This window comes from Amblyomma mixtum, chromosome 1 (genome assembly GCF_055824585.1).
Source record: "Amblyomma mixtum isolate Tamu chromosome 1, ASM5582458v1, whole genome shotgun sequence".
Classification (NCBI taxonomy): Eukaryota; Metazoa; Arthropoda; class Arachnida; order Ixodida; family Ixodidae; genus Amblyomma; species Amblyomma mixtum.
In genome coordinates this window covers 208295622-208310504 of record NC_143012.1, presented here as the reverse complement: position 1 = coordinate 208310504, position 14883 = coordinate 208295622, and positions in this window count along the sequence as shown.

Genomic DNA, 14883 nt, shown 5'->3' with positions numbered 1-14883 from the left:
GTGCCATGCATTGTCAGTGCACGTTAAAGAACCCCAGATGGTCGAAATTTCCGGAGCCCTTCATTACGGCGTCGCTCATAACCTGAGTAGCATTGGGATGTTAAGCCCCCATAAACCAAACCAAATTCTTCTAACACCATAACATAAGTGTTCACAAAAACCGCAAAAGTAGTGACAGTGCGCTGACAATTGCCGAAAGCTGTAGAAACGAAAATTGCTTTGAAAAAAGGAAAGAGCGCAGTAATTGTCTCACCTATCGCGGGTTCGATCCCGGCCGCGATGGTCGAATTTCGATGGAGGCGAAATTCTAGTGGCCCGTGCACTGTACGATGTCAGTGCACGTCAAAGAACCCCAGGTGGTCGAAATTTCCGGAGCCCTCCACTACGGCGTCCCTCATAGCCTGAGTCGCATTGGGATGTTAAGCCCCCATAAACCAAACCAAATTCTTCTAACACCATAACATAAGTGTTCACGAAAAAAGCAAAAGTAGTGTCAGTGCGCTGACAATTACCGAAAGCTGTAGAAACGAAAATTGCTTCGAAAAAAGGAAAGAGCGCAGTAATTGCCTCACCTATCGCGGGTTCGATCCCGGCCGCGACGGTCGAATTTCGATGAAGACGTAATTCTAGAGGCCCGTGTACTGTACGATGTCAGTGCACGTCAAAGAACCCCAGGTGGTCGAAATTTCCGGAGCCCTTCACTACGGCGTCCCTCATAGCCTGAGTCGCTTTGGGACGTTAAACCCTAATAAACCAAACTAAACCAATACCTTTTGACCTGCTAGCGCGAATCGCGGGGGATAGCACACAAAAGAGGATTAACCACAGCTTAATCGGATTAACCGCGGCGTCATGAAACTCCCCCGAAGCCATTGACTGGAGGGCCTCGTTTGAAAGGCATCTGCAGCTTCGTTTTTAGTTCCATCCGGCTGCAGAAAAACAGCAGCATTCAAATGTGGGTTTAGCGGGGAAAATTCGCAGCCTGGCCACGTGGCCCATTTGAGAAGGCTACCAGTGCATGACGGAGACAGCCAAGCGGGCTGTCGCTGTTCAAACCTGATTTCTGCATTGAAACACACGCACGTGCGCAACGTGTACAGTATTTAGACGCCTCTAATCAACGTCATGGAGCCCTTTTATATATTCTGGCATTCCAGAGCCTCGCCCACGGATCGCAGATGCATTTCGCATCGCGGTCTCTCTTAGGCAACTCTTTGCGGTGAGGCTGCCAATCGTGTATATATGCCCGAGGGCTATTGCGGCACACAAAGTGCCGGCGTATCGATCACTCGACGAGTCAAAGAAGTGCACGTGCCTGAGCACATGTACGTTCTCCCTCGATGAGAGAGGGGGGTCCTCCCCGTGCCTTGTAATCTGGTGGCGATGACGTCCGGAGCTGGAGAGTCGTGCGGGCGTTAACAGCACCCACGCGAAAGAAAGCTGCTTTTCAAGCGACTCAAAAGCCCTCCAAACGGAGGAAGGAGCCCGAGGGGTGACTGCGACTGTGGTTGTGGCCCGAGGGACGTGGTTGGGGCAATGTGCATTACGTCAAAGAACGCGAACAGCTTCGCTGTCAGAAGCTTTACATGAAAGAGAAGGCGGAAACTTTGCAAGAAGCACGTGGACGGCGCAGCAGCATGTTAGAAGGCTTTGACGCCAGCTCCTGCTCCGACTCTGCCAACCAGTTCTCGATTATTCGTACGTAACATTGCGGCGCTCTTCTCGGTTGCGAAAGCGATAGTCGCTAATCACATGCGCCGCGCAACACTAAGAAGCCCTCAATTTAAAACCGTCTACGCCGCGCGCGTTGCGTGCGGATATGCGCGTGCGCTTTTTCTCTTACGTTTTCTTTTTTCTTTTTCTAACAAATCTAGCGACTTCTTCACGTTGCTTTTCGAGCGTTTAGTGCCCTGCTTGAAAGAAGCCGTTCTCGTCATATGCTGCAGGCTTACGTCAATGTAGATTAGAACAGTTGCAAATCCCTTCTATGCTTTTTCGATCGGTGAGCATCGCAAGTAGCGATGAACAGGCCAGGCCGGCAGACTTTTCTTTCTTCTCTCTTTCCTCTCTTTCTTTCTCCAGTTCTTTCTTCTCTTTCTTTCTCTCTTTCTTTCTTTCGCCAGTAAGGGATAGGGGCGGCAGCATGTAGCGGTACAACGATGCCACCCATTGTGTAATCTGGGACTCCCCGCTCACCTCTAAGCTTCCGTCAGCGTCGCTTTAGCCGTCGCCAATACTTCTTCCTCTTGTGGTGGTTTATTTTAATAGGATCTGCGCGCTCTATGTTGCCTCATTCTTCTACTGGCATCCAGGCTTGTAAAAACGATCCTCTACGACTACCGCGCAATGATGTGAAGCGTTTGCGCGAGTACTCAAGCCATTCCTTTTTTCGGGATATTGCCATTAGCTTTGTTAGGTAGGAGCACGCGTCTCAAAGTGAGCAGGCGCACGAGGTTGCGAAAAGGGGCAGAATAAAGCGCAGACGACGAACAAAAGGAAAAAAAAAACGCATTCGGTGGCTGTGAACTTCATTTAAATAATACGAGTATGAAAATCCTAAATGATGCTGGGGTACTCCGTCAATATTTCTATTTATCAAAGCAAAAGTACCGTTGCGAAGTTGCAACGGTACTTTAGAGCGCAGCTCTTAGGCGTTCGTGCCTGGGTTCCGCGGCGTCGACTTTGGCGGCGTAGTCGTCAGCGCCTACACATGAAGTAAGAGAGACGGGTCTCTTACTTCATGTGTAGGCAAGCTCTTCGAGCATGTCATTCAGACGCGACTCAGCAACTACTTGGAGGATAATGAGCTCCTCCCTAACAACATGTTTGGTTTTAGACCAGGATTGTCAGCGCAGGATGTATTCCTCCAACTACAACATCAGATACTGGAACCCAAAACAAAGGATACGAAAGCCATATAAGGAGTATACCTCAATAAGGCTTTTGAACACGTTACCCACGTGGCTATCCTAACGAACCTGCAATCCCTCGAAGTTGGACAACGCATGTACAACTACATTCGCGATTTCCTCAGTAATCGTACAGCCAATTTCTCATTTGGCCCGCATTCCTTCAGCGACATTACCATCGGTGCACGAGGCACTCCACAGGGAGCAGTCCTCTCCCCGACTCTCTTTAACATAGCCATGATGGTATTACCTAAAATACTCAATTCGATAACCAGCCTACACTTCAGCTTCTATGCCGATGACATCACACTCTGGACATGCCGAGGTAGCGACGCGGAGATAGAACACCGCTTACAAACAGTACTAAATATCATTTGCACGTACGTCAATGATAGAGGGTTATCATGCTCCCCCACGAAATCGCAACTTTTCATAAACAAGCCCCACCGAACGTCTGGCACACCACCCAATATTCAGCTCGTTTTGGGCAAGGAACCGATTCCCACAGTCGCAAAGATTCGCATACTGGGAATGTTTCTCACGACTTCTGGCTCTCACATTGACACCATCCAAGCACTCCAAACGCACACACAACCGGCAACCAGGATAATCAAACGTGTGGCACACAGAAAATCGGGCCTACGGGAACCGAACACACTTCGACTAACACAGGCTTACATCACCAGTAGAATAACATACGCACTACCATATCTCCCCCTCTTTGCGAAAGATAGAGAACGCTTAGACGGCCTCATTAGGAGCAGTACGCGCAGAGCTTTACTCCTTCCCCCATGCGCTTCCACAGAGCGCCTTCTTCGACTAGAAATACATCACCCTTTCGAGGAATTCTGTGAAGCCACCAAAACGGCACAACTAGACAGACTCACACGCATCCCTTCAGGACGAGCTCTGCTGCAGTCTCTTCGCATATCGCCTGTCGGCGTTATACCCGGCAATGACACAATCCCCACTCCCATAAGAGCTGCAGTTCAGATACCCCCCTCCCTAAACACATGCACCCGAAGCGCGATCAAAAGCGAAGGGAGGCCCGGGCCTTAGCCCTACACAGAGCTTACGGAGAGGATCCCAATGTGGCATACACTGATGCCTCGCTCTACGCACCAGGCGCACAGACAGCCATAGTGGCTGTTTGCAGTGACGGCCACCCCATCCCGGAAGGAACCATTCTTACCTCCTCCATAACCACGGCTGAGGAAGCGGCTATCGCTATAGCCATCTCCTCTTCAGCCGCCATCAAAATTATATCCGATTCGCAAACAGCAATCCTAAATTATAGCACTGGTCGTATCTCTCGGCAAGCCAGCACCATACTCCGACGCTTGAATCCCGCCAGAACCGTAACGCTCATCTGGCCGCCAGCACATGCCGGACTACCCGGAAACGAGGAGGCGCATGCCCTCGCCCCAAGATCTTACGTAACCTCCGGGCGAGAGAGCATACCGCCTCCTCCATCGAAGGGGAGTGCCTGTTAAATTTAGTGGCATCCTACAACACTATCGCTCCAACAGCCAGACAGACATACGCACCTCCTCACCCATCGCTATCAACCACGCAATCAACCTTCTGGCGCAGGCTTCAAACTCGCACACTCCCATACCCGATAGTCATGCACGGACGTTTCCCTGACCTGTTCTCTTCCTCCTGTCGACTATGCGGCAAACCAGGCGACTTTCTGCATGTACTGCTCATTTGTTCCACTTTCCCGCACCCTCCCACCCCAGAGGTGGCACTAACTTACTCGGAACAGCTGATGTCCAGTTCAGCACTCCAAGACCAACGACTCACCATCACCAGTACCTCTAACAGGCTGGCCCTCAAGGGGTTGGCATACCATGATGTCCTCAGGCTTAATGGCACATACCCACGGCGGGGGATTGGCCAGGATGCATAGCGGACACAACCGCACTTGTATACAAGGAGGGGAGTATTTGGATAATTTTGGGACTTAAAACTGGAATTTGTACAAAAAAATACGTCGCCCTGCTTGCCATCCCCCCCCCCCCCCCCTCCCGACGAAAAGTATGTAGCCAGAGATATAAGATCAGTTTCAATTTCGAAAAATGTGCTAGCCGCCGCGGTGGCTCAGTGGTTATGGTGCTCGGCTACTGACCTGAAAGACGCGGGTTCGATCTCGGCCGGCGATGGTCGAATTTCGATGGAAGCGAAATATTAGAGGTCCGTGTACTGTGCGATGTCAGTGCACATTAAAGAACTCCAAGTGGACGAAATTTCCGCGGCCCTTCACTACGGCGTCCCTCATAGCCTGAGTCGCTTTGGGGCGTTAAACCCCAATAAACCAAACCAATAAACCAAACCGAAAAATGTACGCCTACACTAGCGCTATCCCATCTATTTTCGACTGGCGGCAGGGAACTTCTCCAAAACTGAGGCAAACGAAGGGCCTTGACCTATTACTTCCGCGCCCGCAACGAAGGCTGCAAAGCTCAAGGCGAATGGAGCGTGCCGTCAAAGAATCAAGGTGAGCCCCGCAGCGGACTGAAGCTTGGCGACAACAGAAAGGGCCCGATATCATCGGCCGCAAGGACTCCGGGGAGATGGGGCCGTTCGATAAACGGCATCCAGAAGAAGGTAGCTGCGGGGAAACACGTTACATCACCGCAGCTTACGCGCTCTGCCCTATGTTTACGCGCACCTTGGTAGCGAAAAACATTTGTCAAGGAAGTATTGCGATACATTTCCGCCCAAGCGCCCGCAGCAACACTGGCAATTAAGTATGTCGGGATCCTTTATGCCTTGGCCTTCTTCACAGCTACGCCGGGCTTCGGGTTTGTACGGAGGTGTTAGGGACTTCCTCTGCTTTATTTCATGGCCTAAAACTACAGCTTTCTTACGGTGGCGCATTAGAATGCTTCGCTGGTGAATCATAAGTTACATGTGCACTGACGTGTTGGTGCCGTGGCGGCGAACGTGCCACCTGAGGTGGCACAGTACGACCAATGCTATCACGTGACCACAGCATCACGTAATGCTTAGAACGGGCGCACTGGTGGCGATGGAGAACGGTGCAGAGCGGGAAGCCAGAGAGTTGTATCAGTTTCCTATGTAGTCGGCACTGTCCTCCTCATTGACAACCTTTGTACCGTCAGCATATCTGTTTCACTCACGAATTTCAAGAAGACCACTTTTATTACTGTGTTCCTGCCTCATCCGATTATATACCGTACTTCCTTTCTTAGTTGTTTTTGTGTGTGAAAATTACTTTCTCAGCGCAACCCCTTCCCGCACAGAATAGCATATTGACAGTTTTCAACACGCTCGTCTTAAAAGTTCTTTCCGTGTCAACGCACTTTGGCTGGACATTTCTTGGTTGCCGAAGGACATGTTGCCGTCGACAGTTCGGACGAGGACTATGGACCTAACCGTCGTGCACGTACCGGAAACGCTCGGTTCGCAAAGAGCTAAACGTCTTTGTTGAGCACGGCGTAAGAGAACGAAGCACGAGAGATGGACACAAAGGCCTTCAACCAGGGCCAGTTCAAGCTCGTAGGTAACAACCCATTGCATGGTCGCAAAAGCAACTAAACGTGAAACAGCTACATGTTCAGGCCAGAACTGGTGTCCCACTGAATCATCCACTGTGAGCGCACCACAATTATCGTCGCCCTTCTCACAAATGAGTCTTCGGAAGCTGCATTCACTAAAAGGCCGCGAAGAACAAGAAAAGGAAAACGAAAACACTTTTCGCTCCCCCCTGTGCTGAACAAGCAACGGAGATAACTGTTTCATGCCCTCCCTGTTTCCTTCAGAGTGTTCGCACTTCAAGGCCAAAGACATCACAAAGGAGAGCCTTATGGAGAGCACCGACAGGATTGTCACTGCTCCTGAGTGCTCAGGTTGAGCCGGACGGCACTCTTTGACAAGGTGATAAACCGCTGATGAGGGTTTGGTCTCGGCATACGATGCTGGCAACGTGTATACCGGAGAACGCCGCAGCCATCGTTGTAAAAGAGAAATACAGAAGTTTCTCAGCCAAGCATACTTGAGTTGCTGTGTAATGACTGACAGTATGAATGAAGTCTAGAAGCAATTTTTCGCCATTCGTCGTCGTCAACACCCTAATGGAGACCACTGCAGGGCAGAGGCCCCCTTTCCTACTCCGACTGTAAAGCTCCAGTTCCACGCCAGCCTCCAAATGCACCTTATGTCTTTCCTTCACCTGTGCCTTCGTCTTTTATTCTCGCTTATCTCGACCCACCGCGTTATGCTTGTGAGCTTACAAGGGACAGAATATCGTTTAATTTCAATGCGTCAATGCTTACCTTCGCAGTCTGAAGTCGTTTCTAATTAAGAAGATGGTGTCGCAGAAAATGCGGCGTCGGCGTCGTCGACCGTACGTGAGCGAAAAATCCCCGAAAAATCCCCAGAGAAGCAGCCTAGGAGGCAGGTGGGCTAACCGGGTCGCGTAACCTCGTGGCGTCATCACAACCTGGGCATCGGATTGTAAGTAAACTGCACACCTTGGCAGATGGCAGTTAAATTAATGATCAGTCGCTAGAGGTTGCTCGGCAAGAGCAACCTGGGTCTCATAAGCCCCATCGCATTGGCAACGCATGTCATCGCAGGGTAGTGGCTCATCGCTTAACCGCTGCACCCCTGCGACAGTAGTGTTATGAGGGCTCTCAGCGACCTACGAGTGTTAAGTAGAGAATGACCAATTCTGCATATATGGGCATTAACCCATTAAGCTATCGCGCCGTACCCTTAAGGTAGAGCTTAAGTCACTCCTCCATTTCTTTCTTTTTTGGCGGGGGGGGGGGGGGGGGAGGGGGGTGGCCTGGTACTTCTTCTCCGGTCATTACGCAATTGTAATCTCGGTACACGCGCTTTAAAACCCGCCGCATAATCTAAACGGTTATGGCGTTCTGATTCTGAGCTATGGATCGAAGTTTCGATTTCGTGACACAGCGGACTCATTTAAAATGAGATCAATCCCCTATACCGATATGTCACGGATGCCGGCTACGGACGGCATTTTATCAAGGTCGACCACTTCTCCCCGTTTATCGCTCGGAAGATGGTTGAAAAAAAAAAACGAACTTTTAGCCGAGGTGACACATTGTAGGGGGGGAAGAAGTGCTATATCCGGCCAGGTGGTACTTTTGGTACAAGGCGATCGTATTCTGGCGTTTTCGAACGTTGATCCGGCTGCGGGCAGCGGCACCCATGTTCCCGAAATATACCCGTATCGGCCCCTTATCTGTCTATACAATTTCGGCAAACGTTGCTGAACGGCGGGAAGTAAGAATTATTTCGGAGGCCGTGATTGCTTCAAAACTTTGCAACATGAAAATCTACGTACTTAGTGAAAATTTTTCGGGCCAGTCGGTTTTCTTGTTAGTCCTCACAGCACCTCTAAAGGATAAAATTTTTTTAATAGTGAGGGTGAGCGTTCAGAGTTTCAGAGCTTGAGCGATGCCGTTTAACATCCCCACTACACGGTTAGAGAGTTAAACAGTGTGTTGCAAACACTTTCACAACGAGTGTACATCCGTTAGCGCTAATGCGGTATCACATAACGGGTGCGCCACGTCATAAACCGCGTTTCCTTCTCTATTCGTCTCACGAGCTTATCTCCTTGAGAGTCCAGCTACACGCTAGTAAACAAAAGACGCTGCACCGTACCGGTAAATTCCAGACTCTGAGCTGATCAATGCCTCTGATGATTTAATGAGACCAGGAAAAACCTGCTACCCCCCGCAAGCAGCGGTTTCTTGCTAGCGCTGAACTCAGCGCCTATGACTCCTCTCTTGTTTTCTCAAAACAACGGCAAACAAGCGAAAATGATTAATCAGAGACATCACCTGATGAACATGGTCCAGCCCTTGCTTCTTTAAAGTTTCTTTCAATACAACACTGTGGACGCGTGACTGTGCCTGGTGTGATTTTCCCGATAGCAGACATTGGAATTGTGCAAACGGCAACACATGAACAGTGACTGCGTCCTGAAGGTGGTGACTACAAAACATTGCTTGGCAACTTTGCAGAGGTATTGGCTGTCAACTACAATGCAGTCAGACGAGACTGACTAAAACCGGAAAGTCGAGTGTTCTCAGCCTTTATCATGCATTGCTGTGCGGACTCTGCGTTAACATTTCTTATGTTGCCGTGACGAAATTGGTACTGCTGACTGAGCTCACTGATGTCGCAGATATTTTAACGCACATTTATTGTTATAAGAGGGCCGAACACTGCGCGGTAACGCAAGAGCAACATCGTTATAATGAAACTGAGCACTGATGGTATTTTCTTACAAAGTCGTTCACAGGCCTGTCTAGAGACTAGCTCGGTACGCTTCTGTCATCTACGAATGACCTAGGGCTCGAAACCTGAGCTGACTCTGCATGCACAATCTTATGGACTGTACTTATCTCCTAGTGTCTTTAAAAGCTGTATGGAGCCCACGAAGGAGCGACGATTTTCCTAAATGCACAACACAGCTCGCGGTTACAGCGCTCTAGACAAGTTTGTGGATGACTGTACCACGTGACATCTACCTCAAGACTTGAAATAGACTCGCTACGCGTGAACGTCACGGCTTATGTCCATAGAGTCCTGTTGGTTCGAGCGAAATATGAAGACTTCAGAACCGTGACGAAACACAACACGAACGTTAGCTCCGAGCTATTGGCGTCGTTCTGATGCTGAGGTGAAATTTAACCCCTGCCACCTGAGCCGCTGACGGCACTTTTGTAAGTGACAACAAAAGACGAGCTTCCAAACGTGGGTGAAACTGGTAGGGCGAGCCAAGTGATATGTTAAACCACGGAGCGCCTTATAGGACGACATGAATTGTGTGTCAGGAACGGAGTCCTCTCGGCGGTCACTGCTTGAACTCAGGTTCTAAAACTGGCATGCTCTGCTCTCGTATAGAATGTACTACACTTAACGAAAACACTTGATTACGTGGTTGTGCATCTCGCGCAGCAGGTCCACTATCAGGGGCACGGGCCCTATCACATCGTATGGTCACGCTGTCTATACTAATAAGCAAGGCACCCGTAGCTAGCGATGTGTTGTGTAAATAGCGAAAGACAAGCAGGCTGCATAGTAGGATGACAGACGGCGCTGTTTACAGTCAAAGTATGTGCTCTTTCTTCTAGAGTCTCTCACTCTCCTACCCACTTGTTTTCTCGGCACGGTAGGCAAACAGGGAAGCCCCACTTTTTCGGACAGTATGTATTAGGTTCATAACAGCGTTTTAGCTTTCTCGACAGCGATGAAATCAATCGCTCAAAAGCACAGCAGTGCCCCAACACAATCTCTAATCTGCAAGAAGCTGCAAGAATTTCGGCCAGCCCCTCCTTCAACTGCAGTAAAACGTTGTTTGCTCGAGCTACAGGAGTTCAGCGCTCTCATGCTGATCACGGCGTCCTTTCATCGATCAGCGCGGGCCTACAATCGATAAGAGGTACGGCGACGTCCCGTTATACGTACACAACATTCGTTCGATCTCTGTCTGGTAGGGCTAAAGCGCCTCATGGGCAATCACATTCGTTCGTATGATCAATACGGCCCCCTGGCTATGACGCGCGACGCTGACTTGATTCATCAATAGCAACCACGCATACTGACCTCCTGCGGCACCCTGGGCATCCTTTATCAAATATCGAAAACACCTTGCCTGTAACTCTGCTAGCAACTGCTGTTTCTAACTGGACCTCGACGCCCTCGCGCAAAGGTGGTCCGTGGCCGTAACCTTCGAAAATGAACCTGTTAATGGCTATCTTTTTCTTTGGTTCCGTTCGCAAAACTCTGATCTTCTTTCTCCTTTCTCCCTCTCTATTTCGGCAAAAGCCACTCTTCGCTTATTCTTTTGCTGTCCTGTAAGCGTGCTATCGGTGCGCGGCATGTGAAACAAGTGGATTTTAAACGCGGGATATGAAAGCATTGACGTAATGTGCTGCGCTTTCCTCGAACCGGATCTAAAATGCGCCTAGCAGTACATCACTCTAAGCATTTGACTGATCTGTCGTGCCCAGTTTCTCCCCCAATAAGCAGCACGGATTCTTAGCTGGTCTACAACGGATTAAAATACTACACTGCAATGTCACTCCAGCTTTCGCATATTACGTTCCCCTATGAGAAACAACTACACGGCAATTTGAGCGCTGTTCATTATCGCAATTCTTTGAAATACTCGCCACGTAACGTTTCGTAATTTCTGTTTCTCTTGTAATAAAATGCCTCAGTTTTCGGAATCAGACTACGTATGTGCAGTTGGTAGCAAAAGTTGTGCATACTACGCGAGCACCGATAGATTAAGCTGCATTGCAGCTCCAAGTTTTCGACGTTTTCGTTAAGAAGGAGCGAGAAATATCAAAACGAGGTAACCAACATGCCTCCAGATAAAAGTGCCTCCCCCTCCCCTGCCCTCCTCCCACTTCGGTCATATTCACACAAAGAGTGACCTCAACATGGCGGAACGACGCAGTTTAGTCGATGGTACGTATACGCACCGCTCTTGGTCCCTGCAGTACGTTATTACACTACTATGATATCAAGGAGCTTTCCGCATTTTGCAGCATCTCCTCAATTGTAACGATGACGATTATCCCTTTTTGAAGGCGCATATTTGAATTATTAAAGCTACAATAAGTCAGGTTTGCGAACGTACAGACCCTGACAAAAGTAACCGATCTACGAGTTTTTGCGTCTTAGCCGTGCAGTGGGGCACTCATGGAAGCCCTTAATCCCTAAATCCGTGTAATATTTAGAGCTCCGTAAAGGATACGGCTGCGAAGCAAACCCCGCTACTCGGTTACCTTGTGCAAAGGGCATACTTGTGGCATAAAGGACATGAGGCATACTTTACCGCGAAACCGTAATTAGCGCAATAAAGGTCATTTAACTTTACGGGACCGTGCTTGTGCACAAATTGGCCAGTTATTTTCAATCCGTAGCCTGTATTCTATTACTGACTCCTTGTACAATTTTCGTTCCGAAGAAACCCTTAATCAAGTTTGGTTCGCACAGGCAAGCGTTGAGACTGAAGCGATTATTTCATTATGTATATTGGTAAATTGGTTTTTGAGGAAAGGAAATGGCGCAGTATCTGTCTCACATATATCAGCGGACACCTGAACCGCGCCGTAAGGAAAGGGAGGAAGGTAGGAGTGAAAGAAGAAAGAGAGAAAGAGGTGCCGTAGTGGAGGTCAATACATGGCTTTTTGGACGCCAGTGCACGCTTCCCCAAGTCAGTGTCCACTGGAGTCGACCACGTAGAAAAAATATATTTTTCCACCTAGGAAGCCTGTGCGCACTCCTGTGCTCCTTAAATGTGCCAAATCTTCATCTCTTTCAAATTAAAATTGACCTCTCACAGGATAGCAGATGAACTTTCCTTTTTTAGCAAAACCGTACAAGCGGATAGGTTGTACGTACAACCTATCCAAAAAATTCCATCAGAATAAAAAGCGCACAATACAAGAGGATACCAAACCCAAGACGTAGCTAATAATATAAGCACTAGCGTGAGCGGCTGTATATGTGACGGCTTTATGAGCAAGAGCAAAAAAATTAATTCGGTGTAAGAAGACTTCTGTTATTCAGCTAAGAGAATGAATAGGACGTTTGTTCATGCCTCAGCGTAGTCGTCAATGTTTAGTGCCTCAATTATTTTTCGAACCAATTTGCTGCTGCTTTTTTTCCCAGCACGGTGGTCGTGTCGAAACCAGCACGACACCTTTGACTAACTGCAGGACGCTGGAGCGCACAGCTTCTCTCAAAAGCGCTAGGTTTTCCTACTCAGAACTCGAGAGAAGTGGAATAAATTTTCGATCTTGCAGAATGCTGCCTATACATATGCATACATACATACCTATACATAGGCAGACATAGGTATAGGTATACATAGGTATAGGTAGGCATAGGTATAGGTATACATAGGTATAGGTATAGGTATAAGTATAGGTATAGGTATATACATACCTATGCCTATACAGGTACACAGGTACCTGCGAGGTGCTCGCAGTTACCTTTAAGAATAGGCGACAACTTTATACCGGCGTATGTTCGCTAGGTGTATAGCGTTGGATGCTGTGATGTCAACCTGTGAACTATAGGTTGAAGCAATTATCAGGTACTACTAAGCCTTGTTTGGAACTGTGACCTTGTCTTGAGTGGCAAGAGACGAAACGCGGCTGCAGCGATTTTTTTTTTAATTCGGCCAAAAAGAACTCCGAAAATAACCACAAAATAGTTCCAAACTACCCGCTACAGTCTCCATGCAATACCCCAGTTGAGATGGAAAACAGCAGTTTGGACAGTTATTTCTCTGGTAGATATAAGGTCTAACGTGATTATTTAAGTTACTCGCGGCGCATAATCCGGGCAAAATTCGATTTTGGGAAACACATAGGCCCTTTAGGTATAGACCTTTTCACTCTACAATTTCAATGAGCGCATGTGATTTCAGCACTCTAAACAGAAAGTAGTAAAAAAGAGTTAAGTTGTCCGCTATTCTACTCCCTTTTATAAAAGAGTGTGCCAGAGGAAGCTTAGTCCTTTTTACTCTCATATAGACGTATTCGTGTTTATAATGTGGCACAGCAGGCTGGCTATGCGATACCTACCAATCCAGTGGAAATACGGCCGCGCCTATAGAAGCGTAGATTTGAACAGCTCTGTACACATGTGGTGCGCCGATGTTTTTCTTTACTTCGCGATATTTTTATCTCCTAAATATGTTTACTTGTCGGAAGTAGCACCATTTGTCTTCAATTCAGTTGTTCTGTGATGAATTTAAAATAAGCAAACCCCTCCCCTTCCCCCCACTTTGCAGCCTTTTTTTTTTTTTTTTGAAGGCACCAATACACATGCCCACCCCCAGCTAGGTTGAGCGGAGCTCATTTGATGGCTATTTTGTGAAATTAATACAAAGCACGCTGTTGGAATTCGTAAGCCTTATCCATAAATATACATGGATGCACGCAGAGTTACTTGGCATTGTCACTCTAACAAAGCAGTAAGAAAAAAATGAGATTTTTTAATGCGAAAGTATTTGTTGTCTCATGAGTGGCGGGGATAGGATGTGTCGCCACGGGCTGTGGACAGGAAGTATAAAACTAATTAATTAATTGCAATAAATCATTAATTTCATTACTGAGTAACCGAGGAGGCAAGGAACTCGAAATGTTTTCGCATTTCCGTCCGTAAGGAGACATAAATGCACCTTTAATTTTTTTATTTTTCCTCGTTTCTTGTTCGTGCCACTGCTGTGGTTGCATCCGCAACAGCTTCTTGGAGAGCTGCCAGGCTACCCTCTATCCGTCGAGCGCGTTTTTCATGCTCGCTATTGTTTTGCCCCTTTGTTGTCTGCGCCTGCGTGTGCGCGGAATGAGTCCTCACTCCGGCGCTTTCCAGCATGCAACAGTCGAGCGACGACACTTGACGTCGTGTGACAAAAACACTATTGTATACGTGCAGTTACGACGTAGTCACCGGCATCGCCTTGCGGGAGTGTCGTTCTGAACATGACGAAGGTTTCTGTTTTTCTTTTCATTAGGGGGGAGGGGGGGGGGGGGGGGGGGAGTTGATAGCAGAAATCATCCGAGCCAATGAAATTTACCTGCCATTCCTCAATAATGTCAGATAATAATTACACACTGTGAAGAAGGGTTAAGGGGGGGGAGCCTCTGTTGGCTTAGCCGAAGTTTCTACAGAGGACTTGTCTTCGATAAGACGGCGAAGACAGGCCTTGTCGAAACGTTGGCTAAGGACACTGAATGAAGATCCCCCTTCAAACCCTTCTTCACTTTCCCCCGCCGCGGTGGCGCAGTGGTTATGGCACTCGGCTGCTGGCCCGAAAGACGCGGGTTCTCGATCCCTGCCGCGGCGGCCGAATTTCGACGGAGGCGAAATTCTAGAGGCTCGTGTACTGTGCGATGTCAGTGCACGTTAAAGAACCCCAGGTAGTTGAAAATTCCAGAGCCCT